The 20,162-nt window shown below is 35.0% G+C and overlaps 1 protein-coding gene across 2 annotated transcripts in view; it reads right to left on the reverse strand.

Moving 5' to 3' along the window:
- CCDC91 (coiled-coil domain containing 91) overlaps positions 1-20,162 on the reverse strand; it is a 165,849-nt gene that overhangs the window by 144,567 nt on the left and 1,120 nt on the right. For both annotated transcript variants that reach the window (XM_040545004.1, XM_040545006.1), the window contains exons 2-3: positions 19,906-20,019; positions 1,451-1,512 (exon numbers count right to left, since the gene is read on the reverse strand). The gene's annotated coding sequence lies outside the window, so the exon portion shown is untranslated. The remainder of the gene's footprint in view (positions 1-1,450; positions 1,513-19,905; positions 20,020-20,162) is intronic.

Genomic DNA, 20,162 nt, shown 5'->3' on the forward strand with positions numbered 1-20,162 from the left:
CTTTTTGTCTCTTCAGATAATGAAACGTCCCCCCCAAAAAAATGGAAATTCAATTAAATTTTCTACTTTTGGAAAGGTAGGGGGGTTTATGCTTCTCAGTTCAATTTTTTCTTCCCCTCCCAAGTCTGGTAGCACTTTTAATCACAATAAAAGGCAAACAGCTTTAAAATTTCCAGAAAAAGAAAGCTAAAGACTTTGGAAAGTATAATTTAATATTACTCAAATTAATGAGCTGCTGCCAAAAGCAAATTAATAGAAAAACGTGTGTCCTATATAAGTACAACACAACAGGAGATCACAGATGCAAGGCTTAATTTAATGCTACATGAGAAAAAGAAAGCTTACTTTCTTTTCCTTATGGTTGAGCATCTAAATCTCTGTAGGCCTACAGACGTGTATCTGTACATGCCAGTTCTCAAAGAATGTTTAGAAGGGACTGTTGTTGACTGAATGTGTTACATCAAAGATGGTAGGCTGAGGCTGAAACAAGAGTATTTTGCTCTTTTAATCAAAAGAACTGCCTTTTTATCCTTCAATCAGATGGACAATACCATTCCATACAAAAATGTTCAAGGGCTGTATGTACTACCTTCATCATGAGATCGTGAAAAATAGGTATAAACAAAATGCCAATGTGTATTTAGTCATATAATGGGATGTAAGAAATATCCACCACCATGAATCAGTTTGCACTTCATCAATGAAAGGCACAATAATACAGCAATTGGTGCCTGGATTTGATTATACAGTGTATCCAGTCCTTTAACTGATCCCTGCTACATTCAAGGGGGCTCAGGGGAAGAACACAACACAGAACAGGTCACAGGAACTTACTCCCAGTAACTGAGGTTCGTTGCAATCCCAGCACTGGCTTAAAACTTTTTTTTTTTTTTTTAAATAAAAAGATAATGAAGTAAGAAATCAGATGCAAAGCCACCTATTTTACAGTAGTAGTTGCTTATATTACAACTGATTCAATTGAAATCTATGTAGCTGTTAAGAAAATATGACAGCCTGTGTAAGACTCTTTTCCACAGCCCAAATGAAGTACAGTTGAATATATTCAAGGAATCATGGAAAAATTTAGTTTGGGAGTCCTCAGGAGGACACAACCACACCCAAAAGCACATCTACATTAAGCATTACATCATGTTCTTTAAGGCCATATATACAGTCAAGTTTAGAATATCTGCAAGGAGTCTAGTCAAACAAAGTGATTATAGTCAAGCACTAGATGAGACAAACAGAATTTTCTTTTCCTGTTCATCTATTCATTTATCCCAAAGTGTCTCTAGAAGTTTTCAAGACTTAGAACTGAGAACAGCACATTAGGAAACGTTACAAAAGTCAAACACTGATTTGCACAAAATAAGATATGTAAAATAAAAGTAAATAGCTCAATTTTTTCAATCCATTCCCAGAGTGAATTTAAGATTCATAAAAACTTACAAAAAAAACTTCACCCCTAAGTTCTTTTCTCGGGAGTCAGCTCCGATCTGAAATGTCCAGATCCTGTAAGAAGCAAATAAGATTCTACGTCATATATATTTCACATCTAACTTCGTAACTATTTTTGAAATAATAGTGTTTCCACGTAATACAGTGCTGTATGTAATAAAACAGTGGATGCAAAAGCTGCAGCAATTATACCAGTTTACTGTAATAAGAACAACTTATGCCATCTACAAGACTTCTATAACTGCCTTTCCCAATCTTAAGAAACACTTTTAGAAGAAAATAAACCACAGTATAAGATTAAACACCAATACATACACCTTTTATAAGTATAGTAAATCTTCAAAAATTTTTCAATTATATACAATCATAAACAAAAGTTCTTCTTTCCTTGCCTATAGTCCTTAATAAGGAAATTAAAATAAAGATATTATTCACAAACCATACTCTCATCTGAAAGGTACTGAACAATATGAGCAAAAAATCTCTAATACCTATTATTTATGGAATTTAAGATAATCTGCTGAATCAATGTAACTTTTTTTTTTTTTTTTTAAAGAACTTGTGGGTCCTCATCTTCAGCATACAGCTTGCTTTGTTTTAAACAATGCTTAAAGCAAGAAAAAAAGGCAACAAAGTGCAAATTCCAAGTCCATTTAATTACCCTAGATTGATACGGATTCACAAAAAAGAAGAAAGTAATAGCTCCATTTTCACACAAAAGAAGAAGCTCTGATAGCTCCCTACAGAGAAGGTAGGGACTGTTTTTTCAATTTCACCTAAGACAGGAAGAAAAACATGACAGTCTTGTATGGAAAATCTACTCAAGAACTGGCAATTGCTCAAACATAACCTAGAAGAAACTAACATCAGAAAACTAGTAAAATATTCTATGAAAGGTGATCTCTGAAAAGCTATTAAGAAATTTATTTTTAAAAGGTACGGTACACTAAAGTAATTTATAATGGTATTATGTGAGTGACAAAGAACAAAAGGAGATAGACTGCAGAAAACTCAGCAGAAAGGGACCTGGGGGTGCGAGCTGACAGCAGGCTCAGCACAAGGCAGCAGTGTGCCCTGGCAGCCAAGAGGGCACACTGCATTTTGGGATGTATTAAACACAGCATGGCCAGCCAAAAGAGGTGATTCTCCCACTATACTTAGCATTGGTGCATCTTCATCTTGAATATTGTGTGTAGTTCTGGACTTCACGATATAAAACGGATGTTAAGGTCCTTGAAAGTGTCTAGAGGAAGGCAACAAAGCTGGTACGAGGGCTGGCAGGCATGTCCTGTGAGGAGAGGCTGAGGACACGTGGGTTTCCTTGTCTGGAGAAAAGGAGCCGAGAGGTGACCTCACTGCTCCCTGCAGCTCTCTGAGGAGGGGAGTGCAGAGGGAGGTGCCGGTCTCTGCTCCCTGGTCACCAGTGACAGGATGCGAGGGAACGACACAAAGCTGTGACAGGGAACGTTTTCAGACTGGACATTAGGAAAAAATTTCTCTGTCAGGTGATCAAACACTGGAACAGGCTTTCTAGAGAGACTGTCAATGCCCCATGCCTGTCAGTGTTCAAGAGGCATTAGGATAATGCTCTTAGTAACGGGTTTTTTTGTTTTTTTTTGTTTTTTTTTTTTTTTGCCCTGAAGTGGTCATGTAGTTGGACTTGATCTTTGAAGATCCCTTCCATCTGAACTGTTCTAGTTTCTAAATTCTAAAACAGACTGGAAAGAACAAAATTAGTAGCAGGGGGGGAAAAAAAGTGCAATATTAGATAGAAAGTGCACAATTTTCATTTGTTGCTCCTCAACTCATGTATACATATGTAAAACTACCACTAATTGGTGTGCATTTATGCATAGGAAAGAATTAATAAAAATCAGAACGGAAGTGTTTTCACCTAGAGCAATAAAAAGGTGTCAACCCCAGGCCAACGTCTAAAATACTACTCTGCTTGTGATTCTGAAATAATTGTTGAGTTTTACTTCAGAGTATTTCCTGAGGTAGAAATCTACCACATGCACGGACCATTTTTGTCTCTATACCAGACCACAGGGGCATTCCATGTGTAACCATAAGTACTCAGGACAGCATCATCCAGAAAAGACTGCAAGTACCACAGTGGCACTTTTAGCACATATTTCAAATTAGAAGGCTGAATAGAGAAGATCTGTATAGTCTGTTTTCCAAGTGTTCTGGTCACTGAGATCTATGGTCATGAAAGAACAAAAAACAAACAAACAAAAAAAACTCTCTATCAAGACAAAGACGGACTTAATTCCAGAGGGTTACCTCTTGACATAAGCAGTTTTAGTAACATTTACTTTTTCACAGAGGATTTTACCTGACCATGAATCTTTACCAGTTTCTCCCAACTTTTAGAAGGTACTCCTTAAAATAATACCGATTTTTTTATTCTAGGTATCCAAAGATGAGTTCAAAATAAGACCATTTTAACTCCAGCAAAAGTATCATATTAAAATACAGCTCCAGAATCAACGGATACTTTTTCAGAAGACTGAATTCTAACAATTTAAGATTTTATAGAAAGTCCTTCCAAGGTTTCCAGTCATCACCATAATTGATTTCTTGTGACCAGAGCACAGAAAAAATATAGTTTTTGTTTCATTATATAAAAAAAGAATCACACAGTTTATTAATTTTAAATTTTCTTTAATATCCCTCTAAAAACTTTCTCCATCACAAATATCTTTTCATTTAAAAGGCCAAAGCATTCACAAAATGTATACAAACTCCTATGACAATTTTGATAAAGCTGATATAATGAAAATCTGTTGTGCTGTCTAGAAAAGCCACCCCTAAAACCTCAAAAATAGTTAGAATTAAATAGCAGTTTGAATTAAACATTTCTGTTATGCACAGCCAGGCATATACCTATATAATCAATCAACATCAAGTCCAGATCAACAATCTATGTGACCCTGATTCAAATTGCTGCTACTCAGGAGCCCTGGAAATATATTTGTATTCAACAAATAGCTAAGAGAAGTATGACTTGTCATCCACTAACTAGTTAACGAAGATCAGTAAGTAATTGCCCTGAAAATGCTGGAGCAAAGCGACCACAGTAGGCTTTAATAACTAACTCTCATGTTTAAAGTACTCTTATTGCACTAGGGACCATAAAGTTGGAGACAATCCTCTTAAAAGCCAGACTGTTCTCAGACTCACACAGGGACAGGACAAGATGCATCCAAGAAAGTCAGAATAGTGAGTTTTGACCAGATATTGGAAAGGGTTGCCCACAGAAATTGTAGACACTCCATCCCTGAAAATACTCAGACTTGAACTACACAAGCCTCTTAGCAACCTACTCTAATTTATCCTTCTTTAAGCAGAGTTCTGGAGCAGAAAACCTCCAGACTTCCCTTCCACCCAAGGTCCATGATTCAATGCTTTAAATTTTATTCAGAATAATATAGTAAAATAACAACAATAATAGTTACAACCTCTAGAATCATAGAAGTAGAGACCAAAATAGTGAATCCACCCTTGAGACCATTCCCCAGTTAAATTATACTACCAATATAACTACCAACTTCTGTTTAAGATCATTTTATGATTCAGTTTGCTAACAAACCAACTTCCAGAGAGAAGCAGGAAACAGAAAGTAGCTCTAGAAGTCTTAACTACCATAAGGGGAGAAAAAGTACCAAAATCCTAGTGAAATATTTTCATCATGAATTCAAAAAAAGTCTCAAGTGAATCTCTTTACTCAGAGAAGTATCTTGAAGAAGGCTGAGGTGATGTTAACATGAAAAGAAGTTTACAAGAAGAATTTATTCTCTGGCAGTAATATAAAACAGTTATCAATTAATTTGCTCAAAATCCTTCAAAAAATCATTAAATTGCATGATTCAACTGTGAATATGGTAAGACATTTACAAATTGCAATACCTTTTTTTTTTTTTTTTCCCAAAAAGAGAAAGTTAACATTTCACAACGAACGAACGGCTTTTTGAGTCAGTTTAAGATTTAGGAATCTCTATCTTTATCTTCATCTTGGTCTTGATGGATACAGTGCTTTGTTATTTCATGTTTCTCTCTCAAAAGAATAGAGAGGTATCAATTCCAGACAGGAAATAGTTTATGGAATGGGACACTCCAACTATATGTTTACTTTTTGTAAATTGCTTATTCATGTAATGCAGTATTTTTTACTTGAAAGGAAAGAAATAAATGGTACAAAAATATCCACTGTTGAGAGTTTTGGAATGCTAAGACATACAGTGGTCTTTCTTTTATAGCCTATGTAGGATAAATTTAAGAAATTGATGTTTAAGAGTAAAATAGAATGGTCATATGTATTTCAAATGCATTTCCACTTAAAAATTTTTAAATCTCAACAACTTAGATTAATAACTGAAATACTTGTGCCTCTGTTCTTTTAACATCCAACATTCCTGAATATCAAACCTTTTTACTAGCAAATCACTGTAATGTATTTTTACAAGAACCTAGAGAGAGGTGTCTGTATGAGGAAGGGAGAAGCTTTCCAAGAGTAAAAACTAGAGAACAAAGCGAAATTCAATTCAGCGTAGTAAAAGCTACTCTGAATTCAGTATACGAGAATAGAAGTTCCAATACAATCTTAGTAACTGAGCATCACAGCAACAATTTAATACGACATGTCAAACAAAACCATAAGTCTATGAATATATAATATATGGTCATAAGGATGTATGGTAACACGTACAAATGACCATCATTAATGCTAAAAAAGAATTCATCTCTAACTCTTAAATATTAAAACAGAATATATGCTTGAAATAATTAGAAAAATAAGTTGGAATGGAAAATTGGCCTGCCTGGCTCAAATGTGGTTGGATTCCCCCCACCCCTTCTTGTTTTTAACTCACCGTTACTTCCACTGAAAAAAAAAAAAAAAAAAAACTTAAAAAACACGAGCTTAAAAGCTCAGTAGGTCACCTTGATATGTAGTTAAAAACAGCTTTTCTCTTCATTAAAAATAAAAAAGGTCAAATAAAGGATATTTAGTAAACACAATAATTAAATATTATGAAAGGAATATTGTTTTTCTTTAACTTCTGTAGAGTTCGTGACAACAAAGTGTCAAAGTTTAGAAAATGTTATTCCATTTCTGTTACAAAAGCCAATAGATGACCATAAACATATGAAAGAAAGCCACTAATATACACTAACTCTATCGTGCAAAACAGGATTCAATACAAATTATACTAAAAAATAAATAGCAATTCTTTATTAGTAGTGCATGCCTCTTAATGCACACTCACTTTTCCAATTAAATTCCTCCCCTCATCTTTCTCCAAACCCTGGAAGTACAGTTCTTCTCACAGGGACACAGTACTTACCAATTTGAGAAGATATTAACCTACTTCTCCGCCACTAGATGATCAAATTATCAAAAAGACTACAGATTACATCTCAGATTTTAAAGTTTTACCAATTTCACATGCCTCAGTTGCTAGTCTTGAAACAGAACACTTAAAAAAAAAAAACCCTTAATATTCTTTTTTTTTTCCTTCCAACTACCTACTGGAAATTCAGATTCTATAACAACATATTGAGGTAACCCAAACACTGAAAGAAAAGATGTCCAGTCATTTTGCAAACTTTTCATCCTTTGTTTTGCAAGTTCTGGATATACTGTTAAAAACAGAAAAGAACAGGCTCCCTCCCACATGAAAAGAAAATTGCATCATCATTGTACCTTTCCCCCTTTACTAACACTTGAAAAGATGACTTGTTGACTTTTTGTTCACACAAACAGATGAATATGGCTTTTCATATTTCCTAAAGAGAGGGTTCAATTCACATACAAGCAAGCGAAGATGTGAATTCATTTTCATATGACTCTCATGAGGCAAACTGGAAAGGTTTCACATTGCCCAGCTCTCAATTCCTTAACAACAAAAATGCTGATTTGCTTTCCAACAGAAAACATCGCTTCCAGATAACATGCACATGATCTCTCCTTGATGTTTCTTCTTTTCTTGGCATACTCCTAAGCATGTAATGCAGTACTTTTGTCACAAGACCTTTCACCAAATTAATAATCATATGTTCTCTGTTACAGTCAATAAAAGTATATTTACCTCATGGAACAGGTTGATTACTACTTATTTGATTAGGCCCCATAAAATCATTTAAAAATATAGTAGTAGCATTACACCCTTTGCAATATGATGTGAAAGCTGAGAGCAGAGATCACAAATCAAGCCAGAATGGAAATAGGATTAGGGGTCAATACTTAAGTTCTTTTCTTTTTCTGTCAGAGCATGGTACTTTAAAATATTTTCTAAGTTGATACTTTATACCTAGTAAGCATTTCTAGAATACATCCTTCCCCAGTCCCAAAGTTTTTGATAAAGGCACTACTGTGCCCATTTCAGAACAAGAAACACATTTTTTTGAAAGGTCCCATACTCAGCAAGTCACCAGACTATTTAAGTAATTTAAGTATCGAGTATGTGATGAGGGCGTTGATATCAAGAATACAACTCATCAGTTAACAATTAAACAAATAATTTCCTAAAACAGACAGACAAGAATACCAGCCAGGTTCTCCACCATCCTACAACCCATTCACTTTTGGCTCCCAGCCTACAAAGCTAGACAGGCAGCATGCTAGGCATGCCCTAGAAGTGCAACCCAACAGATTTCTTTTCCAAGATCCACACAACTCCTCCTCAATTCTGTTAACAGAAAAGTTCTTATTGCGCAGGGAAAATGTCATCATACAACACGTGTTAACAAGCAGATCCTTCCATAATATCATCATAGCAAAAAAACACATCACTAAATAGACATTAATCACCTTCAAAATCATAGAATCATAGAATATCCCGAGTTGGAAGGGACCCATAATTATCATTGAGTCCAACTCCTGGCTCCACAGAGGTCTACTCAAAAATTTAGACCATGTGACTAAGTGCACAGTCCAAACGCTTCTTAAATTCCGACAAGGTTGGTGCAGTGACTACTTCCCTGGGGAGCCTGTTCCAGTGTGCAATAACCCTCTCAGTGAAGAACCTCTTCCTGATGTCTAGCCTAAACTTCCCCTGCCTCAGCTTGACACCATTCCCATGGGTCCTATCACTGGTCCCTATCCTATCACCTATTCTCCTATTAAGGAGAATAGGTCAGCGCCTGCCCCTCCACTCCCCCTCATGAGGAAGCTGTAGACCGCGATGAGGTCTCCCCCTCAGCCTCCTCTTTTCTAGGCTGAACAGGCCAAGTGACCTCAGCTGCTCCTCATATGTCTTCCCCTCTAGTCCCTTCACCATCTTCATAGCCCTCCTCTGGACACTCTCCAACAGTTTTACATCCTTTTTGTACTGTAGTGCCCAGAACTGCACACAGTACTTGAGGTGAAGCTGCACCAGCGCAGAGTAGAGCAGGAAAAAAAATGATGTACGTTGGCCAGGAATCAAACCCGGGTCAACTGCTTGGAAGGCAGCTATACTCATCACTATACCACCACCTTGTTGCATTGGAATGCAACTAACTTCTACAGCACTTCTCTTAGCAGCAATGGTGGCATCATGGTATTAGAAGAGTCACGATCTCCATCCGTATATTACACTAGCATGCACACACATGAAACATGGATAATTCATAAAACATATATTGCCTCAGAGCTAAAGTGCAGAATAAATTGGATGCACAAAGTTTATAATGAGCTAAACCTCCATTCATAACAGTGGGATTAATTCAGAATGGTCCACATCTTCCCAGCCTAAGGAAGAATAAATGTTCTTTCTCCTATGCATTCATTTTAGGTCACAATTTTGTGTATCCTTCAAAACCTTTGTTAAACTGGAAATGAATGCATGCTCTTGGAAATAAAGGCATTACCTTGGATATTTGTTCTAAGACACTAAGCTGCCATGCACACAACATACAAGAAAGACAACAAGCTCCAGTGGTCATTTATTTCCATGAATTATTTAAAGTTAACAAGTATCTTACATATTCACAAGTAAATTTGTTGTGGTTTAGCCCGGCTGGCAGTCAAACACCACACAGCCGTTCGCTCACCCTCCCCCCTCCCTCTCCGGGATGGGGGAGAGAAACGGGAAAGTGAAGTCTGTGAGTTGAGATAAAGACAGTTTATTAAGACAGGGAAAAGAATAACAACAATAATAATAATAATAATAATAGTATTAATAGTAATAATGTGTACGAAATAAGTGATGCACAATGCAATTGCTCACCACCCGTTGACCGATGCCCAGCCTATCCCCGAGCAGCCGGCCCCCCCCTCCACCCCGGCTAGCCACCCCTATATATTGTTCAGCATGACGTCAGATGGTATGGAATACCCCTTTGTCCAGTTTGGGTCAGCTGTCCTGGGTCTGTCCCCTCCCAACTCCTGCTGCATCCCTAGCCTGCTCGCTAGCAGGACAGAGAGAGGCTGAAAAGTCCTTGGCTTGGTGTAAGCACTGCTCTACAACAATTAAAACATCAGCGTGTTATCAGCACTCTTCTCATTCTAATCCAAAACATAGCACCCTACCAGCTACTAGGAGGAAAATTAACTCTGTCCTAACTGAAACCAGGACAAGTTCATTCTATATGCAAGTTCATTCTATACATATACATTCAGCTTAATAGCTTTTGAAATGGGCACTACTTAAAGAAAACTACTGAAACTTATCCAAAAATTGCTAAGCAGAAGCCATCACTTCTAGCAACACTGACACAGAAATAGACATAGAAATTCAGGTTCCAAAGAGTAAACTATATGTAGTGATACGTTTTAAATGCATTAATTACTGGGCAATTATATTATCTTTAGTCAGCAAAGTTTGCAGAGAAAATTTTTGCTCCACTAAAGTCAACTTGAATATTTGAACAATAATCATTAATATCCTCTACTTACACTCAATAATAATAAATGTATTTGAAAATTAAAAGTTTCAGGTAGTTACTATAATTTTCTGCAAAGACTTTTGCAACAACTTTATGTAAAGAAATGAATTTTCTAAAATATTAGATTGCTCAAAAACGTTAACAAAAATCAAAACTACTTTCTTTCACTGATAATGAGTAAAATGTTAAACACTTATTTTTAATAAAAACTGTCATTTATTATCTAGACTTCTAGACAGTGTAATCAATCTATTTTAAACTTTAAGAAAATGTATGTATAAACCATTTAAGCATAGCTCATACCTGCTGAAGATCCTTCAAAATAAAAACATGTTGATGTTATTTTTTCCTTTTTTTTTTTTTTTTTTTTTTTAAGAAAAATTGCTTGGTTGTCTAACTGGATAAATTAACTTCTTTAATCCATCTTAAAGAAACTGATACATTAAAATAAACTGACAGATCAGTATCTCTACACTTTTTGAATACTTTTTTTTAAAGACTTTTACTGTAAGTTCATTTTCTAGCAGTTTTATCTTGGCCCCTTTCAAATGTGACTGACGTAAAACTGTGTGCTGAAAATATAAAGCCTTTATATATTTATTCTTGCAATGATAATTAAAACACATTTTGTCTGTTCAATTGTGCATGTACCACTGGGGCAATATATGTGTGTGTTTAGAGGGGAGTGAGGAGGTGGGCAGAGGTTGTATTCAGGGCACACAGACAATTTAAATGTAATAGTTTTCAAAAATAAATCTGATTAGCCTCTGAGATTTTCAAGCATGTTATTTCCTGTCTCTTCTCATTTTAAAGGAAACATGTTTCTTGAACCAGTACTTGCCTTATTCACCCCAACAAAGGACAAGTCAGGCCTTTTGATAGGCATTACAAGCAGTTCATGCATGTATTTATCACCCATGTACCTCATCAAATCTCATACCTTCGACATCAGGATAGTTAGCTAAATTACATAACTTAATTAATAATGAAAAAGTATTCAGAAAAATCCTAGTTTTTTTTTTTTAAATCTTCTAATAATAAAATGAATCTGATTGTGGAGTTTCAGTATCTCATCTTGCCATTCACCATATTCATATTACGTTTCTGTATGGATTATTTTTGAATGGGCTGTAACTTTTAAACAAAAGTATTTCTACATTCGTTTTCTGAGACCCTTTCTGCAGTCATTTTACAACATTACTAAGTTAGTTCTAGCCAAGTCTGGAAGAAAATGTCCAGAAGAAAAAAAAAAAAGAAAAAAAGGCATAAATCAAACTATTTAAAGTTTCCCATGTAACAGACAGAAACAGGACAAAAATTTAAACACCCATCAGCAGCACACATCACAGGACAGAAGTCTTCACTGATAACCAGCACTTCAAACTGTGCGATTTCCCTTCAATCTATAGTCAGTCATGCCCAGATATCGATTTTCACTTCAGCAACCACATGCAAGTCAACTATGGCATGTATATCACATGGAAAAGTCTTTAGAAACTCTACATAATTTCCATTTCAGAAGTTGCACCCATGGAAAGTCCTGTTAAAAGCTTAACTGGCAAGTGTATACTAAAATATTTCGTTTTCCATCTAAAACTACACTGGATTCCAATCCTCAGAGACAGGATTTCCAGTTTATTTCTCTCTATACACATGCACTGTACTCAAGTACTGTAACACAGGAAAGTGTTGTTAAAGTTTTGAAAAAAAGGGTAAGCCTAGTGCAAAGAAGTTGACTGTAGGTCTCTGTTCCTCAGAAACTTAAATAAATAAATAAATAAATACTGTCCTATGCTCGGCAATAAATAAAATGCATACGAGAACATAAGGCATATTTAACATAAAAGTATATTAAAATTTAAAGTAACACAACTCCAGCCTTCCCTCGAATCCCACCTCAAGATAAATTAAATCAATTCTAGCAGCACATTTTGGCAAACATTTCATGAGGAAAAATTCAACTGGAAAGAACTATGAGACCAAGTTTTGGCAACACTACACAGAAATTTGAGTATCTTCTACCTACACTCACAGTATTGAAATACCTTAAAGAGACACAAAATGACTTCAAAACAGTTGATCTGATACTGTATTTATTTGCAAGCTAACAGAAACCTTTTCACAGTACTATATAACACATTTCTAATAAACCAAACATCAATTTAGTAAAATGTTGATTGTAATGTACTTATTGGTATCTCCCCATTCTATGCAGACTTCGGCTGTAATTAAAATAATTAAAGCAGATTTGCTCTTATTCTTCTCCCTACATTTTATTGTGCTCAAATCTAATTGAGAGTCAAATAATTCTTATGATTAAATTAAAAGTAGGCTCTTGCATCAGCAGCATGGTTCAACACCTTATTTGCCAAACAATCAGTTCCTCAATCTGACGTAGCTAAGGACTCATTGTCACATCACTAAATAACCTCTAGAATAATCACTAAATAACGTCTAGGTGGTACAAACCACCTCAGAAATTTTTCAGAAATATTAACAGAAAAGCACAGCCACTGCTATTTGTCCTTATGGAAAAACCTATTTTTTGATGGCATAGAAAAGAATTAACTAGCAATGAACCACTACTATTTTCATGTCTCCTATTTGAAGTTAAGATTAGCTTGGTCCCTCAATTATCTGAAACAGCCTAGAATCACAAGCCACTTCCAAGCCTTTGGTATTTTTCTATTTCAAATCTTCAAATTTCATTTTCATGCCTCATAAGAAGCCTAGCTTAATTAATCAGTCTCATCTAGCACTGCTACTACCTACTCTTTCACACACAGTAATTCACAAAGATAACACTAACAACCAAATTCACTTTTCTGATCTAGGTCGTGCTCTGAATATAAATCTCACCAACTATTATAGCAGATGATATCTTCTAATAAATATCTCATCGTAAGCGTTCATCTCTTAATACCTAAAAACTTTATATATCACTCAGTATAAGTGTCTTTTAAAAATGAGCTACACCTGTTGTAGCACAGCCTTCATGTGACTTTCAATGGCCTGTGATCAAATACCTACAGGAAGCAGCTGATGAAGCATGATAACACAGTAACTTAAATTAGTTACACTGTTTTTCACAGGTTATCAATGGCCGTATCCTGCAGATAACACATCTGACTAGCAGAAGCAGGCCACTACATGCCAGCCTATGGCTCCCCAACACACACAAGCATGCATATTAAATCAGGCACCTTCTAGTACCTTCTTCTACTGCAGGGGACAGTCGGAAAAATAATGCCCACATATTCAGCCTGAGTATGTAGAACTGAAACTGGACATGGTGTTCACCCCTTGGGCAAACCCCCGAGAGAGAGAAAGCGTGAGAAAAAGCCACAACTGAAGCAGTGACACTACCTGTTGACCACTGTCCTTCTGTCCAGGCTGAACAGCAGCCTAACACCACAACAAAGAATCTGCTGCCAGACTTAGCAGAGACACACATTGCTAAAGACACTGAAAGGCCCTTGCACAAACCGTTGGGAAACTTCTAAATTAGAAAAATAAAACATGCAAACAGAGTTGTCAGGTGTACCACTCAAAGTTTTTGACTTCATTCCCCCCTCTGCTACTGACCTCGGTCATTAGTTACCTATTTCTGCTGGAAGCAGTTTTATTTTGCTTCCCAGCAGGCCTATATTATCATTCAATGCATTTAGATTCCTAGGCTTTATTATTTATTATATTTTATTATATTTATTTTTTATATTTTTATATTTATATTATAATATATAATATATATTATTTTATATATTATATATTTATATTATATTATATTTATATATATATATTATTTATTATACTGAGAAAACAACAAGCATAACATTAGGCTAGTTTTTTAACACCTGCTTCTCCCGCAACTTTGCACAGGGTATGATGCAAACTTCAACAATGTATCAGTGGCACAAAGATCTGTTTTGTCTTGAATGATTCCACTTGAACATAATCCCTAGGAAAGGAGGCGAAAAAATTGCTTACAACATTCTGATTTTAAAGCATGTAAGGTTGTTACAGAAAGTCCCTTCGTAATCTTGTATACTGAGTTCGAATTGTTTATGAAGTTGCCACAATGGGTTGCTACATTCTGCTTCTCAAATGAAGACGGATTTTTTTTATTAAAAAAAAAAAAGATTACTTTTGGAGTAGGTTAAACCTGTTTTGCTCTGCATTTAAATGGAGCAGGGGATTAAATTCACTTTCTGCATTTGAGTTAAAAGTAGCCACCATTTACTGAAATAGAAGACTTAAACCAAAGGCTTCTAAAGAGCAGAAAGACATAAAGCAAATTTCAAAGGGATCCCCAACTGTCCTTTTAACTTTAATTGACCACCAAAGACCATGCAGCATATTTTTCCCTTACCTCACACTTCTGTCTGAGAACCCAGATGCTTATCTTTTTTTCCTTTACTTAAAAAAAAAAGTCTTAAAAAATGCCATCCTCCTTTTTTGTTGTTGTTAGAATATAAAAGCAACTCAAACTCCTAAATTCTACATCAGGTGTACCTGAAGTTCTTCAACAAAACAAGGCTGTCACTGGCCACATCACAGATCAAACTCTTTCTTTCCAGTTTCTTATGACTTATGATACAGTAATCACAAATCTAATGTGGACTGAGAATACAAAATGACTTTCAAAGACATCAGGTAAAAATAATGCCTTTCTGAAATCCAGGCAGATATTTTTATTATTAAAAAATAAAATTTTACAGCGAAAAATAAAGAAAAATAATAATAATAAAAAAAAAGGTGCTGTACCAAACAAGGCAAAAAGCATACCTACAAGAAGACAAAGACCTGTCTCAACAACCCAATTTGGAAATCTAATTATAAAATCATATTATACTGTTACGACTTTATGAAGGTAATATATTTACAAAATAGCAATATCAAATAATTCATTATATTCCATAAACAAAATTTCTGTTTGATACAGATTTGGAGAAAATCAAGAGATTTAAATAAATAAGCTTGTTAAAAATAATTCAAGACCATGGGAGCACTGATTCAAGAAATATTTAAACTGCTATAGTTTAAAAAAGATTATAGTTTAGAATTAGATATAGGTTAATACTATAGACAATAATCATGATTACCTTTGTAAACTAACATAACTCTTTGGTTTTATGTGTTATTTAATGACAGGGTGGAAAATATCTTCTGATCCTGATAACAAAACATTCCTAGAACTACTTTTTTAAAATGCCCACGATATTAACATTCTCTCTAGCTACTTAAATTTCAAAACATCTACAATCATTGTCAAAGATATCAAAATTTTACTTTTAAACTTGACCAAGTTTTTCATATATGTTTGCAGTAGTATTTATCTGGTTTTAAATAATTGAGAACATTTTCATCACTATATTAGAAAAAGTTAATGAGCCTCAGAAATAAAAAATCAACTCAGAAAACTCTGAATCCCTTAACTATTTTTCAGAACAGGATCTGGACAAGCACAAGGACTTGATGCTTTCTCATACCTCTACAGACTGTAAAAGGTAAGTTATAGAAAAGTTTTTGCAGGATATGGACTCAGATGAGTGATCCCATAATCTTTAATGAGAATGTCAATGATTAGCCATTTGTAACCTCACTGGCTTAACAAATAAATCTATTTTTATCTAACTTATTTATTTATTTTACATTTCATGAAATCATCATCAACAGCATTAATGGAAAAAACGTTAGCAAAGCCTACCGGAAACAGTGACAAAAAGCACAGATTCTGCCACAACAAACTGAAAACTGAACTCCACTCTCACTTACGGAAAAGCTACTAACTCTGTAGCTGTTATGTTAGCTCCATAACCCATTTTGAAAATTAGTCAGCTCACCTGAATTGGGGTGGGAGGCAGGTATAATACATTGAAATATGTAATACATTTTTCTCCTTTATAGTTTCCCTAATGCTTTACCATATAGCAATGAATCAAACTGGGAGAAGCTTATACAATCACAAGTACTTCAGAATCATGTTGCCCTGATGTTGCTGCTCCCCTTAGATACTGACCTAAAGCCAGAAGCAACCCCATTTATCTGTTGAAGTTTCCAGAGAATTCAGGAGCTCAATTCTTCCTGCGTAGCAGGCATCTACATGCCATAATCTGTAAGCATATACTACACTTAACGAAGGCGCAGGGCCATCTCAGAGCAATTACTACTTTAAAATATATATAAAACTCCTTTACAGGATGTAACAATAATCATACCCTATACCTCTGTACCCCGGCTCAGCAGGTAATTCTTGACAGACACACCTTTGTAAGCTATGGAAAGGCCCAAATAATATTAGGGAAATGTGGATCCCAACCTCACTCAACAAGGATTAGTGATCACACTTTCCTGGAAAGCAGGTCCCTATTCTGGGTACATAACTATAGATGAAACATCTCTAAACTTGCTCACCTTCTTACAGACTACTCCTACCCTTATTGAGTGTGCCCGAGAGAACACATACAATAGTAAGCACCTACAACAGTTATTTCTCTGGAATGTCCATGGCTCAGAGCAATTATTTGTCATCCCCTTCTGCTCACTGAGAGTTGCACCTCTTCCATCAAGTGTTCATAATACTCATATTGAAGTTAAGTATGAAATCCATCTCAGAAATTTTACATCTTGTTGTTGTTCTGAAATTCTGGCACCCCACAGCCAGTAACATTATTACCCATGTTTAGATGTATCCATCCCTGCATTGCTTTCAGGAAGCAGAACATGTGCAAGGAGAGGAATGAATTTAACACCCCATTAAAATGAAGAACAAAAGTCCTAACTAGTTAGTTACTACTAAATTCATGCATATGTAAAATGCATTCATGTTCAGTTTGTTTTCAGATGAGCCTAAAAGCAAAATAGAATATATGCATCCCCTAAATTCTTTATTATAATTTGTACACATTTATCTGGCTGAAACAGATGATGTCAAACTACATTTTTCTGCTTCTATTCAAAGAGACTATACTGCCATGTCCTGTGCTATTTTAGTGCATAAAATGGCTGAAAGGCTAAATACTCTTAAGAATGCATACTTCATAATTACGATTCTTCATTAAGTACAAAAATCAAAAAACCAATAAGCATACTCAAACATTGGTATTTTCAATATTGGTAATGCCACTGCGAACTGCTTTTATAGAAATGATGCTTCACATCAAGTCCCTCTGTAAGTCATTTGCTGAAGCAAAAGCAACAGTTGAGTAAAACATTTGAGGTCATAGCCTTGAAATTTATAGTTTTCCCCCACTGGAAGAATTTGCTTTTTGGATGTTTTGTGCCTTAATATATGCTTGTGCTCTATTTCCTTTGTTTCCAAATACTAATAAATATTAAAAACTATTTTATCAGCCCTTCGTGCCAGTTTCCAGTTGTACTCCATGAACTACAAGCAATCTACTCTCCAGTAAAAGTTGTCCTCCTTTATAATACAAAGGGAAGAACAGAAGCAAGAGTCAAAATTCAGAACCACCCTTGCCACCAGCATAATAATTTTAATTACCTTTTTCTAAAGAAAAACATAAAACAACAAAAACACATTATAGCATAATCACCTAAGAGTAGTTTACATAAGCGCACAAAGAACTGCCATCTTTTCTGGAAGGATTGCACTAAGGTAAGAGGTACTATTCCTGGGAGTTTAAAGGTAGAAGAATTGGACAAGACCCAACTTTCTGCACCTGAATTTCACTGCACCTGAAAACTTGGTATCAGAGTATTAACATGCCATATGTTATCAGATAAGGAGATTCACGGAAATTAGCTAGAAGATTCAGATTTGGTTCTTTTATCAAGAAACTACCAAATAGATGAAAACTACATTTTAAAACTTACCAGAGTTGATAGTGTTAGGATTAAATTCTGTTATTTTTGCGGCTCTCTCATTTTCAGTAGGTGGAAGTTTTTAAATCCAGTGTTCCATAAACTAGCTGAGATGTTAGATATTTTTTTTTATTACTAAATTAGCACAATAATTTGGGCATGCTTGATTTTCCTAGAGGTTTAGAACCTCATGCAAACATAACAAAAGTTTTATTTTATAGTAAATGAAGTTAGCCATTTAAACTCAAGTCATTTTCAGATTGTTAGCCGAAATACATACAAACACTGAATTGTGATCACTTTAAGGACAACTAATAAAAATTGCTTTTTTTCTTGAAACTGTTCAGCATATGGTGTTCTAGTGAGGGTATAAAATCTGCTCAAAATAATACAAGCATTAGAAATATGTTTTTGTTTCTAGGAATCTATAAATATTATGTCCATTCCTGTTCAAAGGCTTGAAAAGTTTATTAGACAATATCTGTAACGGTATGATCAACATGAAATATTAGCCTTATATATGTAAACAAGCCAAGGCTGACAGAACCTACCACCAGCTTACGAAAAACTGCAGGAGAGTTCCATAAAAAAATGCCATCCCTAAAATCCTTTTAGGAATATCTAACACCACTTTAACAAACAAGTAAGTACAAATCAATAAAGTGAATTCATTTTTTTTTTTTTTAACTTCAGACAGTCCTCTATGATTGCTTAATAATAATTTTATGGATACCCAATTCTCCTTCTCCAAACATACCGTGCAATCAAATTCACCTTCTTAAGCCTTGGCTTCATTGAAACAGAGCAGAAACCATAACATTAATTTCAGTCATTCCAAAAATAAGCCTGTCAACTGAACAATGTAAAGGGGAGAAGCCTGCTAGCTCATAAAAGCAAAATACTTCAGTGGTCCATCTAACTCTTTAGAAAGAAAGAATACGATTCCTATTGTATTTTATGAAATTCTCCATTATTCTACGTTAAGAAAACTACAAATCACTCAATTCCTTTCTGTAAAAATTGTACCACTTCTAGAGACTAAAGTCTAAAAAGCAGGTACCGTTGCTTAAGGGATATGCCAGGAATAAAGGAAGGAGATTGAGGTTGTAATAGGCATTATCAGGAAAGCTAAAGCCAACTCTAAAACTAACAGTATTCATTTTTAATAACACAAGCAATGGCTATTTGCACAGCCACCTTGAATCTTTAGAAGTGTGAGGTAACCAAAACAGGAAAACAACCCTTGCCCTAAATTCTGATGTACTTAATTATTATAAATTTACAAGCAACGAAGTGGTGAAATGTAACAGATGTTAAAATAAAATGTCTGAAAAGCAACTTGCTACATATTTTAGATAGTCCACCACTTATAATGCACTTTAAGGTAGGCTTAGCCTATATGACTCAAAATTTATCTGTCTGCAACCTGAAACCCCCACACTATGGAAAAAAAAATACATATAAAAGAAAAAATATAACAGAAAAAATATCAATATTGATTCAACAAAATCTTTTTCCTCCGTTACTATGATCAAATTAGTTTTACAAAAGTAGAAAGAATTTTCTTATACGGACATTTAAAATAATCAAAAGTTGCACAGATCAACAACAGTAGATTACAGAACACACAAGTATATCAGATCACTGCAGCCTGAAACAACCATCTCAGTGAATGGACTCAAGTAACACGGGCACGAAGGTATTGTGAACTTTTAAATTTAAAGATTCACAGAAATCTTGTTTCCATCATACCACAAACATTTTCCATTTGGTGTTGCAAGCCTTCCTGGAAGTTGGTTTTCAGGAAGCCAGGAGGAATCAAGCCAACTGCTCAGATACGCACGGTACTTAGATGTCTTAGCAGTTCTGTAAACATTTGGAGAATGCCAGTTATTGCCATTAAGACTACTATTCAATTGTTCCTCCGGACCAGAAATACACTTTATAGAGTAATTGTATTTTGGCACTTACAAGTCTATGTAGCTATCATCATCCTGAACATCAGCCTG

This window comes from Cygnus olor, chromosome 1, assembly GCF_009769625.2.
Source record: "Cygnus olor isolate bCygOlo1 chromosome 1, bCygOlo1.pri.v2, whole genome shotgun sequence".
NCBI classification, from domain to species: domain Eukaryota; kingdom Metazoa; phylum Chordata; class Aves; order Anseriformes; family Anatidae; genus Cygnus; species Cygnus olor.